Raw genomic sequence first — 27,588 nt, 5'->3', positions numbered from 1 at the left:
GAAATAATAGATTGTTACATTTGATTCAAAATGGAATTTGTATCCTCTTGAGGATTACCTATCTTCTCACCCATACTTTGATAATATTTGGATCGTACAACATTTTGTGGGAAAGAAGTTTATGCCTGCACCAACACTAGAGGATCACTGGATGAATGTAATAGATGACAACAATGTTCAAATTAGAGACTATTGTAGGATGAGTCTATAAATTTTTGAAAGAGTGCTTAACATAGAGATACCTCTTAAGGAGTGGAACAAGTATTCTCCTGAAGTGTTGGATAAATTATACAATAGGGACAAGATATATGAAAGGCCTATTATGAATGCTGAAATTGGGAAAGAAGAAAATCATGATATTGATCATCAAGGTCGACGTATTGTTGAATTGAAAAGGGAATGGATTAGGTAGCCTTATCATCTAGACCTAGTTCCTTAGGCTCCAACTCTTAAAGCATGACACAACCCAAGAAATGAAAAGGAACCAATGTTATTGTGCCCACTTATCCTATGAAGTAACTAGTGAGGCCAAAAATGTTACACCAGCATGAGTGGGAGGTGGACTACTTTAAGACAGAAAGGGTAAAGGGAAAGAAGAGAAAGAGGGACACTTTGGTAAGGAACTAGGAGGAATAGCCTCAGGTAGAGCCAACTACCAAAGAAGAAAAATCCCAACCTATTCTAGATCAAGCCCAACTTGAGAAAGAATAGGCTCAACCATCACATGAAGTAGCCTCTATGCCCATAGACCCTACAACATAAGTCTCCCTCTTAGAAAAAAAAAGAGCTAGAACTAAGATGATGGTGGTAGGAATAAAGAGGAGGAAATTGAAGAAAAAGAGCACCCCATCAGCTCGAGAGATAGAAACCATCCCTGAGGTGGAAGATGAGGAAGAAGGGGAGAAAATAGATTTTTTCTTTTTGAAGAAAAGGACTCACTCGACTCTGACCATAGAAGAAGAAAAAAGAAGGATTTTAAGTGAAATGTAACCTTCTATCCCTTGAGAGCCTATCCATTTTTAGACCTCATAGGAAGAACAAAAAAAATGGATTGAAGAAATAGAAGGAAAGGAAGAAAATGTTTTTGACATTTCAGATTTTGATTTTATTCCTATAGGAATTGAAATGGTAGGGTAGAAGATAGGAGATACTCATCAAAATGAGACAATGGGAGAAGATAGGGATCAATTTCCTTCTTACCACAAGGACCTCTCGATATTCTCCCTCCATCATCATAGGATATTCTTTCAATGCATCCTCAACTAGATCAAGGATCAGTCGTGGTAACTCCTAACTCCTCCAATGACCAAACATATGACTCAAACATTAGAGGAAGGAGAATATGTTCAATTACAAGCCAATGAAGGATTAGGTAAAGGGTATATTATGGAAGAAAGGTAGAAATCTCCTACTAGTATAGAGTACTAGGTCCCTAGCTCAAGTTGATAGAGAAGCTTACTATAAAATTATTCATCAACATGAGAAGATTTTGGAGAGAAATGATAAGGGAAAGGAACCTATTAGCTATTTTTTCCTTCCCACCAAATGGAAAGATTTGAATTTAAACACAGTTAACATTCGTACATTTGAATATTCAATATTAGGGCACACAAAAGGTACATTTTTAAAACCTTGGTTATACAAATTATATCCTAAGTTCCAAGGTTAGGTTTTGTGTTTTAATATTTTTGTAGGCCCATACTTTCCCAGCCGTCCAATCTTAGATATGTCAATGATCAGTGCTTCCCCACTTTCTCACACTTGCCCACTTTCTCAAGATCCAATATTTTTAAACAAATTGAGGAAGTGACATGGTTCCATGTGGCATTGTGGGTCCAACCTTTTTAGTGGGCTGCCTAAAGTAACTGTGAAAATAGGATGTTAGGTTGAGTTGGTATATAGTCCATTTCTCATTGGTCATAGTACTGATAAGGGTTCAAAAGTGGTTGTAAGACTTTCAAGGAATGCAAGAAAACACCTTGCTGCCATGTGGATTTCATAATGTCATCTCCCTTATGGGCCACAAAGGAACTCTTTAGAGCTAGCATGGACATGTCAGTGCAATGTGGTAGAGTTACAACATTTTATTGGTCAAAGTACTAACATGGATAGTAAAGTGGTCACAATTTCCATTCACCGTCGGATCAAAGATGATATATAGTTGGTGCATTCTTGGTTTGTGAAGTTGCAAGATGTTTAAGGACTCTAGGAAAGTGCCTTTCTGCCACATGTACTGCTAGGTCCATTTTTTTTGTGGGCCACCAAAATTGAAAGGGAATGTCATGTAGTATGCTAGGTAGATGCTGAAATAGAATTTGTGTGAGTTTCTTTATACTAATTTTCTAACATTCTACATGTTTTTAGAGGTGGATGCTAAGTGTTCAGTGGGCCTGAGAATTTTAAAGGTAGGCACTACAATAGCTAGTTTTTTTCATGATCGTCGATTTTGTTGACATTGATGGTCAATACTTTTCTACAATTTGAAGTTGTGAGGATTTTGGAAAATGAGGGCACGTGCCTTGTGAACACATGTCTAGAGGGCCTAGTTAAGAGGATAACAACTACAATGACTTCATGGTTAAGTTATAGTTTTATAAAATAGTATGGTTAAGTTGAAAAGGTGGTGTAGTTAAGATGATTAAGTAGTCAAACTCATGAGGACTTTGCAAGCTAGCAAATTGAAATAATATTATTGGTCCACATGCTGCTTTTTGGTTATAGGACCCAATTTAACTATTTATTTTGCTGATTTGTTGAGCTAGGAAGGAGAAAGGTAGGGTTTTTTCTGTGTGATCTAATATTTTGGTCGATCCCAACCCACCAAAGTTATTGTTGTACTATAAATGATGCAAAGAAATTCCTTCCATCACCTAATTCTCCATTTTGAGGAATTCTAGCATTGATTGGCCATTATTTCTATCTTCTCAAGGCTCTATTTTTGTGCAAAATATTGGATTTAATTAATCTAAAAGTGTACCTAGGATAAAATCTTCTTGATCTATATGATTTCTCTCTGCAATCTTAATGATGGTAGTTGCGCTTTGTCTTAGGGTAGAAGTTATTTGAGTTATGCCTGAACTATAAAGGTTGATTTTGTAACTTTTCTTAGGGTCAAATCTTCTTAGTTTTTATTTGACATTGCTTATGCATGCACATTGTAAATTCCTTTTGCCTCTAAACTATTCATTACTTTTTGCCTTATCTCTTTCAATCGTTGATGTACTGTGCAAGATCCATTTTCCTTTCTTTAATATTTTTTTTATCTACAATTTGCATGACTATATCTCTTTTGACCTATGAATGATATATAAGTGATTCTTTGCTTCCTTGTGTTATTCATTTTGGTTGTTTAATCTAAATGTGATTTTTTGATTTAAGCAAGTCTGAATCTATATATTTTTATGTTGTGATGGTTAACTATGCATGTATGGACAGAGATAGGATTGAATACTGTATTTTGGTACATCACCCCTTAGGTTAGAATAGGTAGATTTTCATTCCATGCAAACCTTCTCCCTTTTCCTCTCCAATTTTAGTTAGGTGCACTTTGATAGCAAAGGAAACTGGCCTTCTCCAGAGACTCAACCTCACAGTTCAAGTCCCACTACTTGGAGGTTGTTTTAATGTTATAGAAAGCTACCTAGGAACATTTCCTTAGGTTAGGGTGCAAGCTTTTGTGTCGACAATTTTTGGCATGCCTAGTTGGGCTAATATTCTGAAGATTTCAAGTTCAATGTTGTCAAAGAAGAATTTCAAGTTGATGCTAAGGAGATAGTGCTACTCTCAGTGCTTAAGGCCTTCAAGATGCTCATTTTCAAGGCACTTGGTGACACTACTCTACCTTAAAATATGGTTTCAAATTTTTTTTGTTATGATTCATGCCCAAAGAAAAAATAAGGGCATCTTCTAGAGGTAAGTTTCAATACCAAGAGCTTTCATTTTCTAATCCTAGAAGAAAAAAGACTAGATTGTCTCTATCACCAGTTAGGAGTATAGAAGAAATCCATACACCTACAAGATCCATCTCTACTCCTCCTGTTGTTAGATCTCAGCCTAGAATACCATCTGCTCATATAAATATACCATTATTCCATATGGAATAGCTTATAGCCCATGTTTTTTCCACCTTTAATGGTGGAAGTCTTCTCATATTGGCTCAAAGACATGACATACTAGTATTAACTCTTAGAAGTATACTTGAGTTTACTCATGAAACTTCCATATCTCCCTTAGAACACATCAAAGAAGTTGAAAATGTATGTAATATACATGGAATATCTAAAGATGATGTAGCAATTAGGCTTCTGGACTCATCCTTAAAAGGAAAAGTACTACAATGGTATAGAGGTTTAACCCATAACTTTGTAACAGATTGGTATGGGTTAGTAGTAGAGCTATGTAAACATTTTGAGGATAAAAGTGATCACCTATCACTTTTAGAACAATTAAAAACTATCAAAAGAGTCCCTCATTAATTCATGATAGATTTCAACTATAGATTCCAAAAAACATGGGACAAGATACCCACTACATTGAAGCCTTCCCCTAGTAATGCATTCTTTTATTACCTTAGAGGCTTCAACTATGATATTGCTACCACTCTACAATCTATGGGAGGGGGCACTTTACCAAATGATTATTAGATTTCTATAAGGCTAGAGAAAAATCTAATACAGGGAAGAAATTTAGCTCCAAGGTCTCCTATGTCTTTCTTTCCTAATATGCCAAATCACCAACTACTTCTAGCCCATAACCCCACATCTTACACACCACAACCCCTTGCTCTAGCTCATTAAGCCTCTAAATCCTCTAATGAGATAGATAGGATTGAGTTCATGATATATATGTTGATGCAAAGTATAGACCATAGTTTTGACATGGGTAAGAGATTCAAAAATCAAAGCTTAGAAATACAATCAATTCAATAGGACATTGGTCAACATCAATCATTGATTTAGAACCTTGGAAATGAGGTAACAATCCTCAAAGGACATCAGTCCTAGATTATTAGGTCCCCTCAACCCCTATAGTCATATGGGCCAACACATCAAGGACTAGACCCATGGGCACAAAATAAATCTTTCAATGGTATGTCTTATGTAGCTCCAAACTAGTCAAGAGCAATTGTTCATCAAAACAATCTAGCTCAAGAAAAAAAATGATATAGTTCTGGTTGTCCATCTAATGGTCAAAGTTCATTTCATTAGGCCTTAACTATACAAGATATGTCAACAACTTCAGGACAACAATGCCATGCAAATTATTCCATTGTTGGATATCAAGTGCAAGGGAATGCTTCTTAGGCCATCTTTGGTAGAGAAGATTTTGGTGGTAGATGTCAGAGAAACAATTTAAATGCAACCATGCATTTCATGGACCTAGGGATAACAAGAAGATAAACAACACTAGTCCAATATTACAGTAACAAAGTTGCAAGATGATGTACGATCCTAGAGCTATTTCTATATTAGCACAAGGTGAATCTTAAAATTTAACCACCCATACATAGCCCAAAAAGGAAGGAAATCAAAGTAAGAAAATGAAGCCATCTCATTTTTATATCTCTTTAGTCATAGGAGATAAAATAGTTCATAAATGCATGATAGACTCTATTGCTTGCACCTCAGTCATGCCTAATAGGATTGCTAATCAACTAGGCATAAAATATAGGCCTATGACTAATGGGATTATTTAGTAGGATTGCAGATCTTGTAGGACTTTAGGAGTATTCAAAGATTTAGAGGTGACCCTAAATGTATGTCCTAGCTACACTATGTTGTAGGACATAACAGTTATAGATCTCCCTACACATTTTTCCATTTGCTTGTCTAGAGATTTCACTACCAAGACTATTGGTGGATGTACTGCTACTAATTGGTCCCAAATCCTTTTTAAATATAGGAATGGCTCAAATAATTTCATTATTATAGAAACATTCAATTTCAAACATGTCGAGCCCTACATGGTTGACCCTTCAAATATGAATTGCATTATCTTTCATAGGGAGGAGGATCATTGTAATCTTTTTATACATGAGGAGGCTGATCTAGAGATCTATGTTATACATGAGCTGAATGTTGTCATCCAAAGTCTATTTTAGGCTAAAATTATGGAGATTCTACCCAAACCACATTTATCAAAAGGTTTTAAGAATCAAGAACAAGAAGAGAAACTAGATGATTCATGGTTACATCAAGGGTTTGATGAGGACATTTTTGTCTTTGAGGATACAAAGGAAGGTTTATAATTATCAGGATGATTGATATGAGTATAAAGATAAGACACTTTTTCCATTTGATTCTATTGGGGTATGATATTATAATAAACTACTTAATGGTGGAGTTTTAACATGTCAAGCATTCCAATATTAGAAAGAAATGGAGTTATTTCAACAAGCCAGTCAACAAATTTGTTAGACTTATTCTATTTTTTGTTCATGTACATAGTTAGAGTAGTTTTTCTTTCAATTTTTTCCTATTTTTTAAGAAGTGGATGAGCACATGTTGTTTCTATTGGAGAAGGTGAGTTTTTGAAGTTTTGCAAAGATTGCAGAGGATTTTGATTCCTAGATTGGAAGGGTTGATTCCTAGTTTTAGTTGCAGAGAGTAGTTTTGTGATTTTATTAGGCATGTTTTTCTATGATTTTAGTGTTTTGTAGAGTGGATCTTTATTTTTTTATTACTTTTTAGCCCAATAGCGCTGAAGGTCACTAGTGATATGCATAGTAGGCTTGCATCCCCCCTGAGTTGCTAGAATTGTTAGCTATTTTTTCCTTCCCGCCAAATGGAAAGATTTGAATTTAAACCCAGTTAATGTTCATAAATTTGAATATTCAAATATTAGGGGAAAAAAAATACATTTTTAAAACCTTGGTTATTAGCATTATATCCTAAGTTCCAAGGTTAGGTTTCATGTTTTTGTATTTCTGTGAACCTGCACTTTCCTAGCCATCTAATCATAGATAGATCAATGATTAGTGCCTCCCTAATTTCTCAAGGTGCAAGATTCTTAAAAAATGAGGGGGAGCAACATGCTACCATGTGGAATTATGGGTTGAACCTTTTTAGTGGGCCTCCAAAGTAACTATGCAAATAGGATGTCATTCTAAGTTGTCATATGGGTCATTTTGCATTGGTCATAGTGTTGATAGGGGTCCACACGTGGTTGCAATTTTTGTTTGCTGTTAGATCTCCCAAGTTCAATGGCATGCACTTTCTCACTTTATTAAGACACAAATATTTTAAGGAATGTGGGAAAGCACCTTGTCACCATGTGGATTTTTTGATGTCATCTCCATTATGGGCCAAAGTGGAACTTTTCAGAGCTAGTGTGGATGTGTCCAAGCAGTATGGTAAAATAATGACATTTCATTGGTCAAATTAGTAATATGGGTAGTAAAGTGGTCATAGTTTTCATTCACAAACATATATAAGATGACCTACAGTTGGCACTTCCCTACTTTGTGAAGATAAAGGACATTTAAGGAATGCACACAAGCACCTTTCCTCCACCTATACTAGTGGGTCCAATTTTCTTTGTGGGCTACCATTTCTAAAAGGGAATGTCAAGCATGATGCCAGGTAGATGTTGAAATGGACTTTATGCTAGTTTCTTTATGCTAATTCACTGAGGGTCTACATGTCTGTGGAGGTAGATATTGAGTTTTTAGTGGGCTCGAGAGTTTTAAAGGCAAGCATCGCAAGAACTAGTGTTTTTCATGATTATTGATCTTGCGAAGATCAATGATTGACACTTTTCCACATTTTGAAGTTGCAAGGATTTTAGCAAATGGGAGAAAGCACCTTGTGGATATGTGTCCTGACAAGGCCAGTTAAGAGGGTAACAACTACAATCACTTCATGGTTAAGTTATAATTTCCTAAAAAATTGTAGCTAAGTTGAAAAGGTGAGACAGTTAAGATGATTAAGTAGTCAAACTCATGATGACTTTGAAATATGGAAAAATGAAATAATATTACCGGTCCATGTGGTGCTTTCTTGTTACAGGACCCAATTTGGCTATTGATTTTTCTAATTTGTTGAGCCGAGAAGGAGAAAGATAGGGTTTTCTCATACAATCTTATCTTCTAGCTGATCCCAACCCTCTAGAGTTATTGATGTACTAGAAATGATGCAAAGGTATTCCTTCCACTACTTGATTGTCCATTTTTAGGAATTTAGCATTAATTGGCCATCATTTATGTCTTCTACAGGCTCTATTTTTTTGTAAAATATTGGATTTCATTGCATTTGAAAGTGGACCTAGGATCATATTTTTTTGATCTATATGATTTCTCTCTACAATATTAATGGTGGTAGTTGTGCTTTGCCTTAGGGTAGAAGCTATCCGAGTTGTGCTTGAACTATAAAGGTAGATTTTGTAACTTTTCTTAAGGTCAAAACTTCTTTTTTTTCTTTGATATTTCACTAAAAGTTCACTATAAATCCCCTTTTCCTTTGAACCTAATGACATTGTGTCTTATCTCCTTCAGCCATTGATGACTATGCAAGATCTATTTGCCTCTCTTTAATATTTTGTGGCTATCTAATTTTTTTTATCATTGTACCTCTTTTAACCTATGAATGATATATAAGTGAACTCTTTTCTTCCTTGTGTTATACATTTTGGTTGTCTAAATTGCATGTGATTGTTAGATTTAAAATTGTCTAAATCTATATATCTTTTATGTCATAATAGATCAAGTGTGCATGCATGCATAGAGATTGGTTTGAACACTCTATTTTGGTGCATCACCCCTTAGATTAGATTAGGTAGATTCTCTTTCATGTATTCCTTCTCCCTTTTCCTCTCCAACTATTGTTAGGTGCACCCTAATAGTAAAGTAAACTAGCCTTTTCTAGAGACTCAACCTCACAGTTGAAGTCTGATAGCTTGGAGGTTGTTTCTATGTTACCCAAGGCTACCTAAAAAGCATTCCCTCAGGCAAGGGTACAAGATTTTGTGTCAACAAGACATACATCAAAACTCACCTATTTAGCTCAGTATATGTTACCAATGGGAAGAACACTATCATGGCTAAAAAAGGAGGTCTTGTATAGATAGAAGAGACAATTAGAGTTGACATAAGAGAAATGCATGATAGAGTTGATAAAAGAAATCAAGAAGCCAAAGCTATTCAAAGGTGATGCCAAAACACTCACTTTCATAATGAAGAACCATGACCAAGACCTCTTAGCACATATTTCTATTCTACCTCCTTGCATAGATATAGATGAGTTGATCCATAAGTACTACCAAATAAAAGTGGTAATATTAGGGAAGCCCATAGTAGACACAAAAAATCTTTTGATTTCCACAAATTTCAAACAAGTGTTCATACATCTTGACAAAGATGAATCAAAGCATTTTATGTTGAGAAAATAGAATGAGCTATTGATAGGAAATTAGAATGAATTAGTGGGTCATATAGATCCTAATAATCCTAATATAACACTAAGAGATTTACAATATAGAAAAGAGGTAGGACAACGAATGGAAGATTCATTTTTGGATGTATGTAAGAAGTGATGTCGGATCATTTTTGGATGTATGTAAGAAGTGATGTCAGAGTTTTGAAGAAAGGGGAGCACAAATAGAAGAAGGAAATTTGAACCTTTTGTACAACATCCAAAGTAGTTCCAATAAATTTGATACCATTGTAAACCAAGATTTTGGGCTATGGATGAAGTGCATGCTTGGGACAATGATTTACAAGCACTAAAATATATAAAAGGGAAAAGGTATTGGATTATAATGGAGATTTATTTGCAAGAGGGGTTAGACATATTAGATTATTGGACATAGAAGATATATTTAGGAAATAAATTCATGGAAGGGCTATATGAGGATATTAAGAATAAAGGTCAAGGTCAATTTTTGGAAGAGTACAAATATGCCAATGTTGCTAGCCTCGAGATATTTGAAGATGCATTAAGAACTTAAATTTCCTTAGTGAAGACAATAGTTCAACAATTCAAGGTTTTATTTGAAATAATTTTGTATAAAGATGATGTCAAAAAAGTGATCAAAATAAAAGAAGCATTGTTGGAACTAGATTCTAAGCTAGAGCAATTTCCTGATACAAGGATAGAAGTATGTAACTACATCTAGGTAGTACAAAATATTTATGAGTCAATAGATTTACCAGTAGCTAAGGAATTAATAGAGATGATTAAGAAATTCAAGAGAAATCATCAAGACATCATTATGGTATGAAGGGGGAGAAAACCTAGATGCTGAAAATTAAAGTTTGAGACTTAGAAAAATTTTGTGTTTTTGGTCCTATCATAGAGGTGTTCTTTTTTTAGGGTACCCCAACAATTTTGAAGAAGCAGTGTGTCAACAATAGCTGCCAATTACTATTTTTGAGCATTCCATATGTCAACAATGTGTTTTAACGGTAGTTCAAATCTTACAAACACCTAGAAAAGGCTAAGCTTGCAATTTAAGAAGTCATGATGACTTCCAAATCATCTTGTTGCTTCTCTCCTCTTATATTCTTTTTCTTTTACTATTTTTAGTCTTGTAAAGGCTCATGCACCCATTAATTGATATAGACAAGAGTGGAGACATACATAACACCATTTATAGTGTCAGTTTGTATGTAAATAGGTTTATTTTATTATTATTTTTAGTATAAGTTGCATAAGAAGAGTTCTCAATCCTCACACAAAATGAGGAAAGGATTTCTTTTAAATACATGGATGTAATATATATTAAAGGAAAATATTTTGATGTTAGAATATATAGTCCACTAATATAACTAGGGAGGTGTGGAAAATTTGTCTAACTATTATCACAATTATCAACCTTAAACAAACTTAACCATACAAGAAATATAAACTGGAACCACAATAGGATACTTATCCACAATAGCAATGGATATGTTAACTAAGGAAATCTTTGATTAGAGACAAAACCCTAGTGGGAATGGTACCCACAAGATGATGTACTAATATAAATATTCCTTGTTAGAGGATGGACCCAATTAGGAGCTTATGGATACATTTAGTACATATGAGTCCATGTTAGGATATTTTGAATCCCTATTGGGAGTTGTGGCAACCCTATTAGGAATTGTGGAAGATAGTTGGACCCACTATCCAAACAACCTCAAGGCCAAGACCAATGAACTCACTATCCAAATGATCTCTATATTATTCTTTGCTGAATAATAGAAATGAAATGTACTTCCTTCCTCTTCTTCTATCCTATCAATGAGACCTCTGCTCCCTTAGATATTGTAATGAGATCACAATACTCACATCTAATAATTTGTTGGATCTATTACATGCATTTAGTAAGAATTCTTTTCCTTTTCACAATTCGCATTTCATATATTTTCCACACACACTTACAAACAAGGAAAAAATCTTTCCTTTACACCATATCTTCATAATAATTACTTGAGTTGGCCTTGATACTTTCCTAATTAATTATAAAAAGATAATTAATTAAAATTATAATAGCACTGTCAGCTCACAGTCTATACAAAACTTAGCATGTGCAATACTAGGGCTTGGATACTTTCTGAAATCACTAAAAAACTATCCTTTGTCACTACCTAACTACACATCTTCTTATTGTATCACAAATGTAATGTAGTGAACAAACACTAGGGACTACTTTACCAATATTTTGTCTCTAAACTACGCTTTTTAAATTAGGTACAACTTCCTACGTATTTGACTTAGACTTTGTGCACTTGAAGAAATCATCTGGATATAGTGTAGAACATGTCCATGACTGCCCATCACCAACCAATCAAACTACTATCCATACCATTAAGATCTTTTTATGCTACTTAGCTAGTCTTATAGAAACTATTCTATGTTGACATCAATGACAAAAAAAGTCATGAATGCAACATATCAATACTCTCCAATGCTTAGGATACTCCCCCAAAGTAGTATCATCTCCATTCATGCAAACAATCTCACCCTTTTTCATTGATAGAAACATAGATGAAAAGCCATGTGAGTTCCAATAATACCAAACAATGTTCTATTTTTCTTGCTGACCAACATCAATTATCCACAAGATAAATAAAAATCTCAATACAATAGGTGCATACTCCTTCTTAGACATTAATTGGTTACTTTACACTAAACAATTCACAATACATCAGATGCATATTCCTTCTTCCATTCATAAATCTTTTTAAATATCTCTAAAGAGATATCTCTCCTTCATGCATATTTTCTCCCCCATACCTAGGAGTTGTTCTCTCCCCCATATCTTAGGAGATATTTTTCATGCATACTCTCCCCCATTGAGATCAATGTCAAAGGCCTCAATCTCAATGTTACAACATATCGATTGTTAAATAACAATTGCTAATATGTTGCTCCAAGTTGTCAACCAACTTGAGTGTCCAAAGATAGTATTCGAAACAAAATGCCTAGAGTCCTCAATAGCTTTTCTCATCACAGATACTCCCACATATGGGAATCATTAGGATCTAGTCTGGCCTAACAATAGTGCACTATAACACTCAAATGATGCACTCTTTTCATAATCTTCTTAGAAGTAGGTAGGGGCATAATCCCAAGCATACCTATCAAGTATTCAAATGTATCTTTAGGAAAAGGATTAATAAAGATATCTACAATCTAATCTTTAGTACTCACATACTCCAATCTGATCTCCTTTTCTACTACTTTCTCTCTCAGTACATGATACTTAATAGATATATGCTTATTCTTAGAATGAAATACAAGATTATTATACATACTCATTGTACTTTTGTTAACACAATAAATGATAACAGGTTCTTCAAACTCAATTTTTATATCCTACAACATCTGCTTCATTCACATAACTTGATTACAATTATTTGTTGCTGTGACATACTCTACCTTAGTTGTACTTTAAGAAATGTAATCTTGCTTCTTTCTTAGCCAAGAAACCAAACTTCCTCCAAGAAAGAATGCTCCACCACTTGTGCTATTTCTATCATCCATATTATCTACCCAATTCACATTAGTATATGTACGTAAAGTGAAATCACTTGATCTATCATACCAAATTCTATAGTCAAATGTTCTTGTCAAATATCTAAATATTCTCCTCACTACTGGAAAATGATACTCCTTAGTATTAGCTTGAAATCTAGCTACAATCCTAATTGCATTTTCTATATCTGGTTTGGTGTGAGTTAGATACTACAAACCTCCAATCATGGATCTATACTTCTTCTACTGTAATGCAGGTGTCTTATCTTTACACGATAACTAGAGATTAGTTATCATACATGTACTAGTAGGTCCGCAACTTTCTGAAACAAAGCTTTTCAATAAGTCATTCAAGTACTCAGCTTGTGAAATTAAAATACCATAATTATTTTGTACAATCTACAATACTAGGAAAAACTTCATTTCTCCTATCATGCTCATACCATGTTCTGGGTGCTTGCTTCAAACCATATAGATATTTCTTTAATCTGCATACCATGTCTTTGTCTTATGATAAAGGAAAACCTTAGGGATGCTAAATATATACCTCTTCTTCAAGTTCTCCATTCAGGAAGGCTAATTTAACATCCATCAGATAAACCTTGAATTTCTTATTTTTTCAAAGCTAGAAACATCCAAACTATTTCCATTCTGGATATAGGTGCATATGTCCCCTCATAGTCCATTCCTTCTTGCTATAAATATCCCATACATACAAGTCTACCCTTATTCCTCACAACTTCGCCTTTCTCATTCATCTTTAATTTTGAACACCCATTTGGTTCCTATCACATTCTTGTCTTTAGGTCTAGGAACTAACTCCCATAAATTATTCTTCACAATTTAATTTAATTATTCCTTCATTACTTCAATCAAATGATCATATTTTCATGCTTCATCTATGCTTTTAGGCTCAACTTGAGGTATCAAACATATCTTCTCATTTACTCTATTTCTTGTCATCACATCTTTGTTTATGCTTCCAATTATCTTCTTAGGAGGGTGATTCTTTCTCAGATTCCTAATAGAGGTAGGAGTTGACATCTCAACTCTTATCTCTTCTCTAGGTTCAGATCTTTTCTCTCCTTCTTTCTGAACAATTAGCACATCATTCTACAGATTATTATTAGTCTCAAGGAAAACTTCAACATTCTATGTAGCAATTCTAGAATTATCTTCTTCTTCATTTGTAATCTATCTTTTTTACCTTAGTTCCAAACTTTTCATAAATCCTTACATTTGCACATTCAACTATTTTCTTAGTTATTTAGTTAAAACATCTATATGCCTTTCTTTTCAATAAATAAATGAGAAACACACCTTCATTACTTCTTGGATCAAACTTACCAATGTCATCATCTCTCTTAATGTAGCATTTTCTCTCTTTGAAATACTTAACAGATGTTGAATGACCAAACCATAGTTAATAAGGTGTCTTCTTTTGGAAATACAATAGGGAAAGTAAACTTTGAGAGGGGATGAGGTGGGGCAGGGGGTGTGAATTAGTACTTAAAAAATCAACTTAAAATCATTCACCAGAAATCCATCTCACAATTTATTCATATAAATTGAAATACCAAATTAAGCATATACATCTATAACATGAAAGTAAAAACATACAACACATGTATGACACAAGATATCTAGTTACATAGAAATCCTCCAATGAGAAGGTATAACTAGGGTGGGGATGACACCCACATATCTCCACTAGTATAGTAATAAAGTGTATCTAACAAAGGTTGCAATGCTTTGATCATGAAACATGATCTACCCTATGAAAAGTCTACCCTATTAAAGGCTTACATGATTGTTAGATCTTACCCTATTAAAGGATTTTAACACCCTATTAGAAGTGTCTCTGCTAAAAGGACTTTAACTTGAAATGAAGTAAGCACCTTGTTAAAGAATTTACAACAGCCTATCAAGACTACTCTATTAAGAGATTTAATTGATTCACCTATTAGAATGTGTCAACAATCATATGTTGGTTAGCAGTCTATTGCTTGATGATAAATAACCTCTTTCCTAATGTGTACTTGATCCTTTATGATTAGATGTATTTATTCTATGTTCTAATTCTTTTCCTTTATTCTCCTTTGACTGATTCTGCTATTGTATCTCAAATCACAACTCCCTAGTCACCATGAATTCTTTGTTTTCTCATGAAAACTTCTCTCCTTTACACATTCATAATTTTTTTAGGGTTTTTCCTCCTTAAGAAGACCTAGGTGACTTAGGGTTAGGTATGAATTAATGATTTTGATTCACCCATATTGCCTCTTAAACCTTCCATTTTTTTGATTTTTTGCATTTAATGCATAAGGATTCATAATAAAGATTCATTCTTAACATCTAAGATCACAAAAAAATCCTTAAGTTAGCTCAAAAATAGTTTACATAAAAGTTTGTGCCATTACAAACAACTATGTCAAAATAGTATGACTCAACACTTGAAGTTCCTAATGCTCAAAATCAATTGCAACTACAACATTGTAACTCAACCTCTAAATGCCTTGGCATCCATTGATCACTCAGCATCTGAATAACTTGACACTTGAGTGACTCAGGACTTACTAGTTACTCGAAGCATACTAAATATCCCTCGCTTGACATATACTATCTGACAACTTATGCTCAACATGTATTACTTGTTTGACACGAACTAAATAAATGAATTGTGTATATTGTCACTCATATTTCAAAACCAATCTAAGATTAAAAATCTTCCCCTTTGACATTTGTAGAAAAAAACTTGGTCATGCATGAATAACTTTAAGCCTTCCAAGCATAAATCAAATAATATCGACTCGCATACAAAATTTTAAAACTTCAAAATTTTGCAAAAACATATGACTCATCAATCATACCTCAAAATTCAATAACTCCCCCTGAGTTAAATTGTGTTGTTATGAATCTGAACCAAAATCATTCCTCCTGCTAATTAGATTTGCATAAGTTGATCTATTTCCTCTATTTTTGTCATTAACTTCCCCTTTCTAAAAAATAGTAGCTCCCCAAAAAATATTATCTTCCCCTTTTTCATACTTATTTCAAAGGGTTATACACTTGTACTATTTTTTCCAAAAATGTTTTATGGACCTCAAGCATAATTTTTAGAGCACCATCCCAATTGTCACAAGCCACCTCCAATGATTTGATTTGGATGACCAGCTTGGTAGCAAGGTGTACTAAGCCTTCATGAATAGAAAGATGTAGATCTTTCTTCATGAGTATTTTAGAAAAGGATAGTTCCTTGTGAAATATCTCCATATGTGGAGTTAGTATAGACTAGATGGTGATTACTTTAGCTTTTATGTTTACTTCATCTACATGTAGTACTTCTAACTGACTCTAGGAGTTCAGGAGATTGCTAGAATGTTTCTCACTTCGGCTAGAGACCTTGGTAAAGTTATGCCAAGTGATTGCATATGACTCTCTAAACTATGCCACTCATTAGAGTGGGGTTTCCATTGCACCAAAAGACTAATCTATTGATACCTAATACAACCAATCAACTTATGGTACATACAAGGAAGTTAAGCCCTTGTCACAAATCATAAGGGGAGCACTAAAAAAATTTTCAACACTCTCCAACTTAGCATTACTTGAGGGTTTGAGGATTTGAGCCTATAACCAAGCTCTGATATCAATTTTTGGGAATGATATAGGGAAAGTAAACTCTTCGAGGGGGGGTTTGAATCAACACTTCAAAGTTTAGTCTTAAAATCATTCACCACACATCCTTTTCACAATTTATGCATATAAACTAAAATCTCAAATTAAGCATATACATCCATAGAATAAAAGTAAAAAATTTCAACACATGTATGATACAAGATATTTGGCTACATTGAAACTCTCCAAGGAGAAGGTAAAGTTGGTGTGGGGATGACACCCACAAATCTTCACTACTACAACAATAAAGTGTATCCAATGAAGGTTACTATGTTTTGATCATGAAACATGATCTACCCTATAAAAGGTATTCCCTATTAAAGGCTTACAAGATTGTTAGATCTTACCCTATTAAAGGATTTTAACACCCTCTTAGAAGTATTTTTACTAAAATTACTTGAACTTAAAATGAAGTAAGCACCCAGTTAAAGGATTTACAACAGCCTATTAAGACTATTCTGTTAAGAGATTTAAATGATTCACCTATTAGAATGTTTCAACAATGATTTGTTGGTTAGCACTCTATTTCTTTATGATAAATAACCTCTTTCTTGATGTGTACTTGATCCTTTTTTATCAGATGTATCTCTTCTTTCTTCTAATTCCTTTTCTCTATTCTCTTCTAACTAATTCTGCTATTGTATCTCAAATCACAACTCCCTAGTCACCATGAATTCTCTATTTTCTCATGAAAAATTCTCTCCTTTCTCCTTACACATTCATAATTTTTTTAGGGTTTTTACTCCTTAAGAAGACCTAGGTGACTTAGGGTTAGGTATGAATTAATGATTGTGATTCACCCATATTACCTCTTAAACCTTCCTTTTTTTTGATTTGTTGCATGTAATGCATAGGGATTCACAATAAAGATTCATTGTTATCATCTAAGATCACAAAAAACTCCTTAAGTTAGCTCAAAAATAGTTTACATAGAAGTTTGTGCCATTATGAAAAACTATGTCAAAATAGTATGACTCGACACTTGAAGTCCCTAATGCTCAACATCAACTGCAACTTCAACATTTTAACTCAGCCTCTGAATGACTTGGCATTTGAATAACTTGGTACATACTATTTACCTTGCACTTGAGTGACTCGTGAGTTACTAGTTACTTGAAAGATACTAAATATCCCTCGCTTGACATATAATATCTGACAACTTATGCTCAACATGTATTACTTGTTTTACATGAACTAAATAAATGACTTATCTATAATGTCACTCATATTTCAAAACCAATCTAATATTAAAAATCTCCCCCTTTGACATGAGTAGAAAAATACTTGGTCATGCATGAATAACTTTAAGCCTTCCAAGCATAACTCAAATAATATGGACTCGCATACAAAATTTCAAATCTTCAAAATTTTGCAAAAGCTTATGACTCATCAATCATACCTCAAAATTCAATAACTCCCCTTGAGTTAAATTGTGTTGTTATGAATCTAAACCAAAATCATTCCTCCTACTAAGTAGATTTGCATAAGCTGATCTATGTACTCTATTTCTATTATTAACTTCCTCTTTCTCAAAAATAGTAGCTCCCCCAAAAATATTATCTCCCCCTTTTTGATACTTATGTCAAAGGGTTATACACCTATAGTTTTATTTTCCAAAAATGTTTTATGGACCTCAAGCATAATTTTTAGAGCACCATCCCAACTACCACAAGCTACCTCTAGTGATTTGATTTGGATGACCAACTTGTCAACAAGGTGTACTAAGCCTCCATGAGTAGAAAGATGCATATCTTTCTTCATGAGTATTTCAACAAAGGATAGTTCCTTGCAAAATATCTCCATATGTGGAGTCAATATAGACTGGATGGTGATCAGTTTAGCCTTTATGTTTACTTCATCTATATGTAGTACTACTAACTAACTCTGGAAGTTCAAGAGATTCCTAGAATGTTTCTCACTTTGGGCTAGAGACCTTGGTAGAGTTATGCTAGTCGACTACATATGATGCTCCAAATTATACCACTTGTTAGAGTGAGGTTGCCATTGTACCAAAAGACTAATCTATCAATGCCTAATACAACCACTCAACTTATAGTACATAGGAGGCCGTTAAGCCCTTCTGACAAATCATAAGGGGAGCACTAAAAAAATTTCCAACACTCTCCCACTTAGCATTACTTGAGGGTTTGAGGATTTGAGCCTATGACCAAGCTTTGATACCAATTTTTGGAAACAAAATATTGAAAGTAAACTCTAAGAGGGGGGCATATATACATCCATAGCATGAAAGTAAAAAAATCCAACAAATGTATGATACAAGATATTTGGTTATAGAGAAACCCTTCAAGGAGAAGGTAAAGTTGGGGTGGGGATGACACCCACAAATCTTCACTGCTATAGTAATAGAGTGTGTCCAATGAAGGTTACAATATTTTGATCATGAAACATGATCTACCCTGTAAAATGTATTCCCTATTAAAGGCTTACAAGATTGTTAGATCTTACCCTATTAAAGGATTTTAACACCCTATTAGAAGTGTGCTTGGTAAAAGGACTTTAACTTACAATTAAGTAAGTACCCTATTAAAGGATTTACAATAGCCTATTAAGACTACTCTAATAAGAGATTTAACTAATTCACCATTTAGAATCTCTCAACAATGATCCTTTGGTTAGCACTTTGTTTCTTGATGACATATTACCTCTTTCCTAATGTGTACTTGATCCTTTTTGATCATATATATTATTGATGTCTTCTAATTCCTTTCCTCTATTGTCCTATAACAGATTTTTCTATTATATATCAAATCACAACTTGTTATTCATCCTAAATGCTCTATTTGTGCATGCAAACTTCTCTCCTTTCTCCTTACACATTCATAAAATGTTTAGGTTTTGTCTTTCTTAAGAAGACGTAGGTGACTTACATTTAGGTATGAATCAACAATTGTGATTTACCCATATATCTTCTTAATCCTTCCCTTTTTCTAATTTATAGCATGTAATGAATAGGGATTCACAATAAAGATTTATTCTTATAATCTAAGATCACAAAGTAATCCTTAAGTTTGCTAAAAAATGGTTTACATAGAATTTTGTGTGATTACAAACAACTATGAAAAATTGTATAACTCGATACTTGAAGTCCCTAATGCTTGACATCAACTGCAACTTTAATGTTTTGACTTGGCCTCTAAATGACTAGACATCCATTGATTACTCACAATCTAAATAACTTAGCACATACTATCTACTCTATTGGAATTACAATAGGAAAGGTAAACTTCTGAGGAGGGGGAGGTGAATCAATGCTTTAAACTTTAGCCCATAAAATATTCACCACACATCCATCTCACATATTCAATAAGTAAACTACAATACCATGTAAAGAATATACATCTAAATTATGTAATAAAGTAAGCATTCACACATACATGACACATAATATGATTACCCAAAAACCCTCTAGTGAGAAGGAAAAATTTGGGTGGTGATGACACCCACAAATATTCACTACTACAGTAATAAGGTGTATCCAATGAAGGTTACAATGTTTGATCATAAAATATAATATACCCAATGAAAGGTCTGCCCTATTAAAGGCTTACAAAGGCTATTAGGTCTCACCTTGTTAGAGAATTTTAACACCCTATTAGAAGTGTACCTAATTAAAAGACTTCAACTCACAATTAAGTAACTTGCTAGAAGATTTCAATACAACCTATTAAGACTACTCTATTAAGAGATTCAACTAATTCAAAATTTGGAACGTCTCAAAAATGATCCTATGATTACCACTCTAATGCTTGATGATAGATGACTTCTATACTAATGTATACTTGATCCTTCTTGATCAAATATCTCTTTGTTTTTCAATGTTTCCTTCCTATGTTCTCCTTTAACAGATTCTACAATACAATTCAAATCATAATGCCTGGTCACCATGAATTTCCTTGTTTGCACATGTAGAACTCTCCTTGATCATTCACTCATTCCCTTTCAGACTCATAGAAATTTTAGGGTTTGTCCTTAAGAAGACCTAGGTGACTTAGCATTATGTATGAATCAATGACTATGATTCATCCATATTGCCAATTAAACCTTCCCTTTATCTAATTGGCTGCATGTAATACATAGAGATTCCTAATTAAGATTCATCATTATCACTAAAATATCATAATTCAATCCTTAAGTCAGCTAAAAAATGGTTCACATAGTAGTTTGTGACAATACAAAAAATAATGAAAAAATATGTCACTCAGCATCTAAAGTATTTAATGCTCAACATCAACTGTGACTTCAATACTATCACTTAACATCTGAATGACTTAGCATGCACTAACTACTTAGCTCCTAAATCACTTGACACATAATATCTTCTCTACACTTGAGTGACTCGGTACATTAGTGACTTAGCACTCACTATTTACTCGAAGTGCTCTAACTTACATGTTGTGCTCAACATATGTTACTTGTTTGGTATGAAGTAAGTAACTGACTTGAGTATATAGACATGACTCATTTGTCAAAATGCATTTGAGATTAACAATATCCCCTTTTGACATGAGTGTTAGAAAAACTTGGTCATACATTAATACTCTTATTCTTATGAGCATAACATAAATGAATATTTCACTTCTATACAAAATTTCAAAATATCCAAATTTTGCAACATGACTTAGAATCTTATAACTCCCCCTGATTTTTTTGATCTATTCTATACTATATTCTATATCAAAATCTTTCTTCTATTGAGTAGTTTTTCCTCAATTGATACTCTTTCTGTACTTTTTACTTTCTACTTGCTTTCTCTTACTCCCCCATTCTTGATTCCCCTTAGATCTTACTCCCCCTTTTTGACACCAATGTCAATGGTTTATACACTAATAGTGTATTTTTCCAAAAATTATTTATGGACCTCAAGAATAATTTTAAGAGTTGCATCCCGATTATCACAAGCTATCTCCAAATACTTAATTTGGATGGCCAACTTGATAATAAGGTGTACCAAGCCATATAATTTAGAAATATTGGGGTCTTTCTTCATAAGTTTTTCTACATAACCTAGCTCCTTGTGTAAAATATCCATGTGAGGAGTCAATGTAGTCTAGATGCTTATCAGTTTAGCCTTGATGCTAGCTTCATCTACATGTAGTGTTGCTAACTAACTTTGGTATTGTAGAAGGGTCCTAAAGTGTTTCTCACTTTGGTTTGGAGTCATGGGAAATTTTGTGGCTGATGTGTTCATTTGACTCTCCAATCTCAGGATGTGATTCCTTATCTCTTGTGTGAAGAGTGTAAGGTTACACTATTTGGTGTACAAAGATAAAATGTTCTCTAATACCTTCTTCATACTATCTATCATAGTTGCCAATGCAACCTATGTTAGTGCTATATCACTATATATCTTCTCATTCACTTTGTTTTGAAATTTCTTCTTAAACTATTCCAATAGTTTGATATTCGTATCCAAGTCTATTTCACTTACTCTTTCTACAATGTTGTTTAATTATTCAATGATTGTCTTAGTTTCATCTAGAGTAGGTAGACTGAATGCATCTAAGAAAATGTCTTTGATCTCAATAAAATCTTTCTTCTTCCTATTCTCCCTTTTGAGAAGTTCTTGATGTTTCTTTCTTGCTAGGGCCTCTTGTAGTAAACCCATCTCCTCAATTGTTATTTCTACAAGATCAAACTTGGGAAATACAATTTCTTCATCTAGGGTAACATCTCCATGAGTTATTACTTGTTCTACCTTAGTTGAGCTAGGACTCAACACTGAGAATTGCAATGGTGTAGCATCTATGCTCAGCCTTTGAAGAGTTTGATTGGAAGGAATTCCTAATTCTAGTATGTTAGCAATTCTTGAATTGCTACTAGCTCCTTTGGCTTTGGCGTCAAATCTATCTCTTTAGGTTTGTTCATTTATGCCATTTGGATATTAGTTTCACCTTGAGCTTCTATTGGAGGTGTAGGTACATCTACCTAACTTGTTTGACTTGGTGTTCCATAATTAACTTGTGTTTCCACCTTATCTTCTACAACTATCTCAGCAATGTCCCTTTTAGATTATTGAACATTTTTTGAGACTGAAGTACCTTCCATGGGTGTATTGAAAATGCCACTTACTCTCTCCTTCCTTTGATATATAACTAAGGGTTGTGAAGATTGTATACTTGTGACTTGAGGAGTGATTGTAGTTGTGTCTTGTGTTTTCACTTCCTCCCCTACAATCATAGACTTTGGCTTCTAAATTTCATCTATACCTAGCAATACAAGGTTGTCACATAATTTGGCCTATAGTGTGGATTGGACAAGTATTCTTTCCAAATATTCCTCTGTTAGGGGATTGATGTTCTCATCAGTAGGATTAGAGACATCCTTAATTTTGATAGTTTTATTGATTGCACTTGTCACCAATGGAGGGTTGGCAGCCAAAATTTGTATATCTTGTACACTCTAGTCTTGTTGTTGCTCTTCATTAGCTATTGTCTACTTACAAACATCCATATCAGTTCCTCCCTCAACTATTCCTTCTTCATAGTTATCCTCTTCATCATCTTTTACCTCAATAGGTTCTTGTTCACCATCTTTGGCTATGGTTTGTCCATATGTGATCTTGCACATTTGTTTGGACTTATGAACAAAATCGTCTATGTTATTTTGTAATATGATAAATGCCCTATATTTAGGTACAAATTTGATAAAATATTTTGTAATGACTTTATATACCTATGTCTTGCTAAGTTTTGACATAACTTGAGCAAGGGATGTCTCCCTAATTCGCTTCTTTGTATCTAAACAATAGTACCATTTTTGCTCAACTCTATCATATAGACTCTTAGGTATAGAGTTGGAAATTTCTATAGGAGCTTTCTTAAAATTAGTCATCATGACATATATTGCCTCCTCTTCTTGATTCTTATCAATCTTTCCAAGATTATCAAATTTGATGTGAGAGAAACCTAAAAAATCAACATTGGTTCTAATACTCTCACATTAGTTATCTAGGTCTAAGGAAGGACTATGACTCACCACTTGGAATAGGCTATTGTCATCAGATTTAGTCTTCTCATCAGATTCATCTTGAGAAACGTACTTTCTTCTTAGTATTTTTTGTGCTCCACCTTCCTACTCTTTAGGCTTGGCTACCTCTTTAGTGTTTTTTGTAGTGACTCTTGTACTAGCCCTTGTGGTAGGCATTATTGATTTGGGTTGACTTGGTTTTACAACCTTCTTGGTCTTGTCACTATAGGTGCATTTGCTTCTATTCTCTTCTTTTCACTAGAAATAGGTGCTTCCTTAGCTTCTTCATCCTTGGCACCTTATACAATTTCTATTTCTTCTTCTTACTTATATTCTCCTTGACCTTGTGTTAGTGCTAGTGGTGCTTGAGCTTTTGTATCCTCTTCCTCTTATTCATCTTCATCTTCTTCCTCTTCCTCAACACATTCACCAAATTTATCTTTCTTTTTATTCACCAATTTATTCATCTTCCTGGTCATAAAAGTAGTCTTCAACTCCATAATGATGTTTGATTTTGCCAACTCATAATTTCCAAATGCTTTGGCTTCTTTGTCCACTTCTTCCACAAGTAATGTGATTATTCTCACAGAGGCTTCACTAACATTTATCTCATATCTTAATAGACTCAGCTATCTCACTCTAGGAATTGCTACTTGAACATATGTGATCAGTATCAACTTGGAAGAAAACATCATCGTAATGTTTCTCCACTAGTGAGACTAGTATCCTTAATCTCTTCTTCATAGATTGTTTGAAATCTTTAAAATAACTAGTCATTACTAACTCAAAGTTATTGCTTAATTGCTCAATGAATTCTCCTATCTGTACTACAATTTATCTATTTGTCTTCCATGCAACCTTGCCCAATGTAGGAAATGTGTTATGCACATATAGGAAAATACATACCAAAATAGATCCAAATTTTCACTGAGCACTCTTTGTTTTCCTTATTGCACACAGATTTTAAATCAATTGCTAAAACTACAACTCAACAAGATCACAAGTATGATCTTTCTTCATAATCTTATATCCCATATCCACTACAATGCAAGTTATACTATTTAATCTACTTGATCGATAAAACTTATGTATAGTTACCCTCACCACAAAAGCTATCAAGGGATTTGTTAGTGTTTCAATGGTCATTCCCCTTTTGTTCTATACAACCCCTATTTTCTTTTCAATGACTTCCTTCAACTCACTTCGCATAGTATTTTGTTGATCTAGGGTTGAATACCCTGTTACCCTATGAATAATTTTCTTTGATATTTTAACTAGCCCATTCTCTAACCATATTGAGTTGTCATGAATCTTTCTTAAGACAATCCTAATCCACTTAGTTTTGAAGACATTTGGATAATCTAGGGAACAAGTTAACCCTTTCTTCTCAACAATATTGTATTCTTCCTTCAATACTCCATTTTCTCATAATTTTCCACATTCTTCTCTAATTTCCATGTCACCTATGCTTCCAATCTTGCAAGTATAATAATTCCTGACATCTTGTACCATTAAGAATCATAGTGGTATCATAGATAATGCACTAGTGGAATCCCATTTATATGTTATATCTGGAATAGCCTTAAAATAGGTTGTTTAATCTCATTGCTAATTGACTAAACATTTAAAACCACTTTTCCCTCTACACCTTTTTCTTTAGAAGAACTAGCCACCATTACATATATCTAGGGTTTGCAAAATTTGAAACTATGTAGCTTGGTACATGATAAATACCAAACAAATCCTAATGAAATGGTGTCAAACAACCATTCAAATATCCTACAAATTATTAGATGAAATCTATCAAATAGCCCTTAAAACACTATGTTTAATGCTATGTGCTTGCACACTTGTAAGCTTGACATTAACTAATTTCTAGATCACTTAGTATCCACATGTCTTTCCATTCACTTGGCAACCATTATGAGCTCAGCCTCAACTAACAAATTTCATTAGCTCAGAATCCACTAAAATTTCACTCAGCAACCATCAGACACATTTCATACTTAGCAGTAGCATGAAAAAGTTAACAAAAATTTAAATATTTTTCTTGGTTTCTAATAATAATTTGCATCTTTATTCATGAATATGTAATCTTTTCAAAATTAAATCCTTGGAACTGATGTATGGTCTAACTATTAAATATCAGTCTCTCATACCTCTAGATTGCTTAGTTTGATGAGGTGTGATCAACTAACCCATTGGGTAAAGTGATCCCATCTACACTTGATGTGCTACAATCTTCCTTTCTCTTCCATGTCTTGTTCATCTCATATCTAAAATTTTCAATATCTACCTTGCCTTTACCTTTGTTGAACTCACAACTTGGTGCCTTTTACCTTGTTGGACAATATCAATTGATGTAACTAGTCTTCAAAAAACTAAAACATGTGGTTTGACTCAACCACCTTTTGTAATAACTTCTAATGTGTGTTCTAATGAAGTTCTTAGGAACATATCCCTAATTCTAAAAGTAGTGACAACTATACCTTACAGTATCATAATGCCAATTAGAAAAGTTTTCATTATTCTTCACCTTTTTCTGCGTATTTGATAGCTACTTGGGTTTGGATCTGCACTCCAGAAGCTCTATGTCCATACTTCTGATAGTTATAACAATATACTTCAAATCTTTGAGTGTGCATCGTCTTGGTTCTACATTCATGTGCTTGTTTTTTGCACTTATGGCAATGATCCATGATCTTCTACTTATCATTCTAATTTAAAGTCTTTCTCCTACACACATTAGCAATACATCCTTTCTTACCACAATTATGACAAGTAGTCTTTGATTTCTTACCTTTTTTACTTCTTTCTTAAGAAATTTTTAAATTATTCTCCTTGTCTAGTAGTTATGTATCCCAGTCTAGATTTATCATTGTTACATTTAAGAGATCAAATCAATTATTCAAAGTACTTGATAGCTTCATTTTGTTTATTTAAAATTTAAGCAAACTCCTTTTCCCTTTTTAGGTCATTGCTCAATTGTTCATTCTATAGCTTTAGTGTTTTTATCTCAATGTCCTTGACATTCAATTCATGGTTTGCATTCATCATTTGACCTAAAGTTTCTAATTACATGTTAGCAATTCTAGTTACCTCTAATGATTTCTCTTCCAGTATGTTGGTCAAAACAATTTTGTCATCTTCAATTATGACTTTGTCCTCTATAGCTTTCTATTTTTATTTGATCACCTCACATAGTAATATGGCTTGTTATTCTTATTCTATCTTAAGATTTTTTATCTCTTCATCTATGGTTCTATTCTTTTCCATTAGATATACAGCTACTCCATTGGAGTTTCCATTTACAAATAGCTTAGTAGTGTCCATCTCTTGGTATTTTGTGTCATTCTCCTCAATGGATATTTCCTTCCTTCTCCTCAATGATTTCTTTAGATCTTCTCTTGCTTCATTCAACTGATGTAGAATGAGTTGTATTTCAATTCCATAGTTCTCATGATCTTTTCCAACATGTAGACTTCCATTTCCAATATCTTTCCTCAAAGCTGCAAAACTTTACTTTCAAATAACTATGCTCTGATACTAATTATTGGAATTACAATAGGAAAGGTAAACTTCTAGTGGGTTGAGTGAATAAGTGCTTAAAAATTTAACCGATAAAATATTCACCACACATCCATCTCACATATGCAATAAGTAAACCAAAATACCATGTAAAGCATATACATCTAAAGTATAAAAACAAGTAAGCATTCACACGTACATGATACAAGATATGATTACGCAGAAACCCTCTAGTGAGAATTTAAAATTGGCATGGGGATGATACCCACAAATTTTCACTACTATAGTAATAAAGTGTATCCAATGAAGGTTACAATGTTTGATCATAAAACATGATCTACCTTGTGAAAGGTCTCCCCTATTAAAGGGTTACAAAAATATTAGGTCTCATCCTTTACAGGATTTCAACAGCTTGTTAGAAGTGTGCCTAATTAAAGGACTT

Source organism: Cupressus sempervirens, chromosome 8 (assembly GCF_028749045.1).
Source record: "Cupressus sempervirens isolate cs-2001-9-10 chromosome 8, ASM2874904v1, whole genome shotgun sequence".
Classification (NCBI taxonomy): Eukaryota; Viridiplantae; Streptophyta; class Pinopsida; order Cupressales; family Cupressaceae; genus Cupressus; species Cupressus sempervirens.
The sequence above is the reverse complement of the archived record's forward strand: the minus strand, read 5'-3'. Positions refer to the sequence as shown.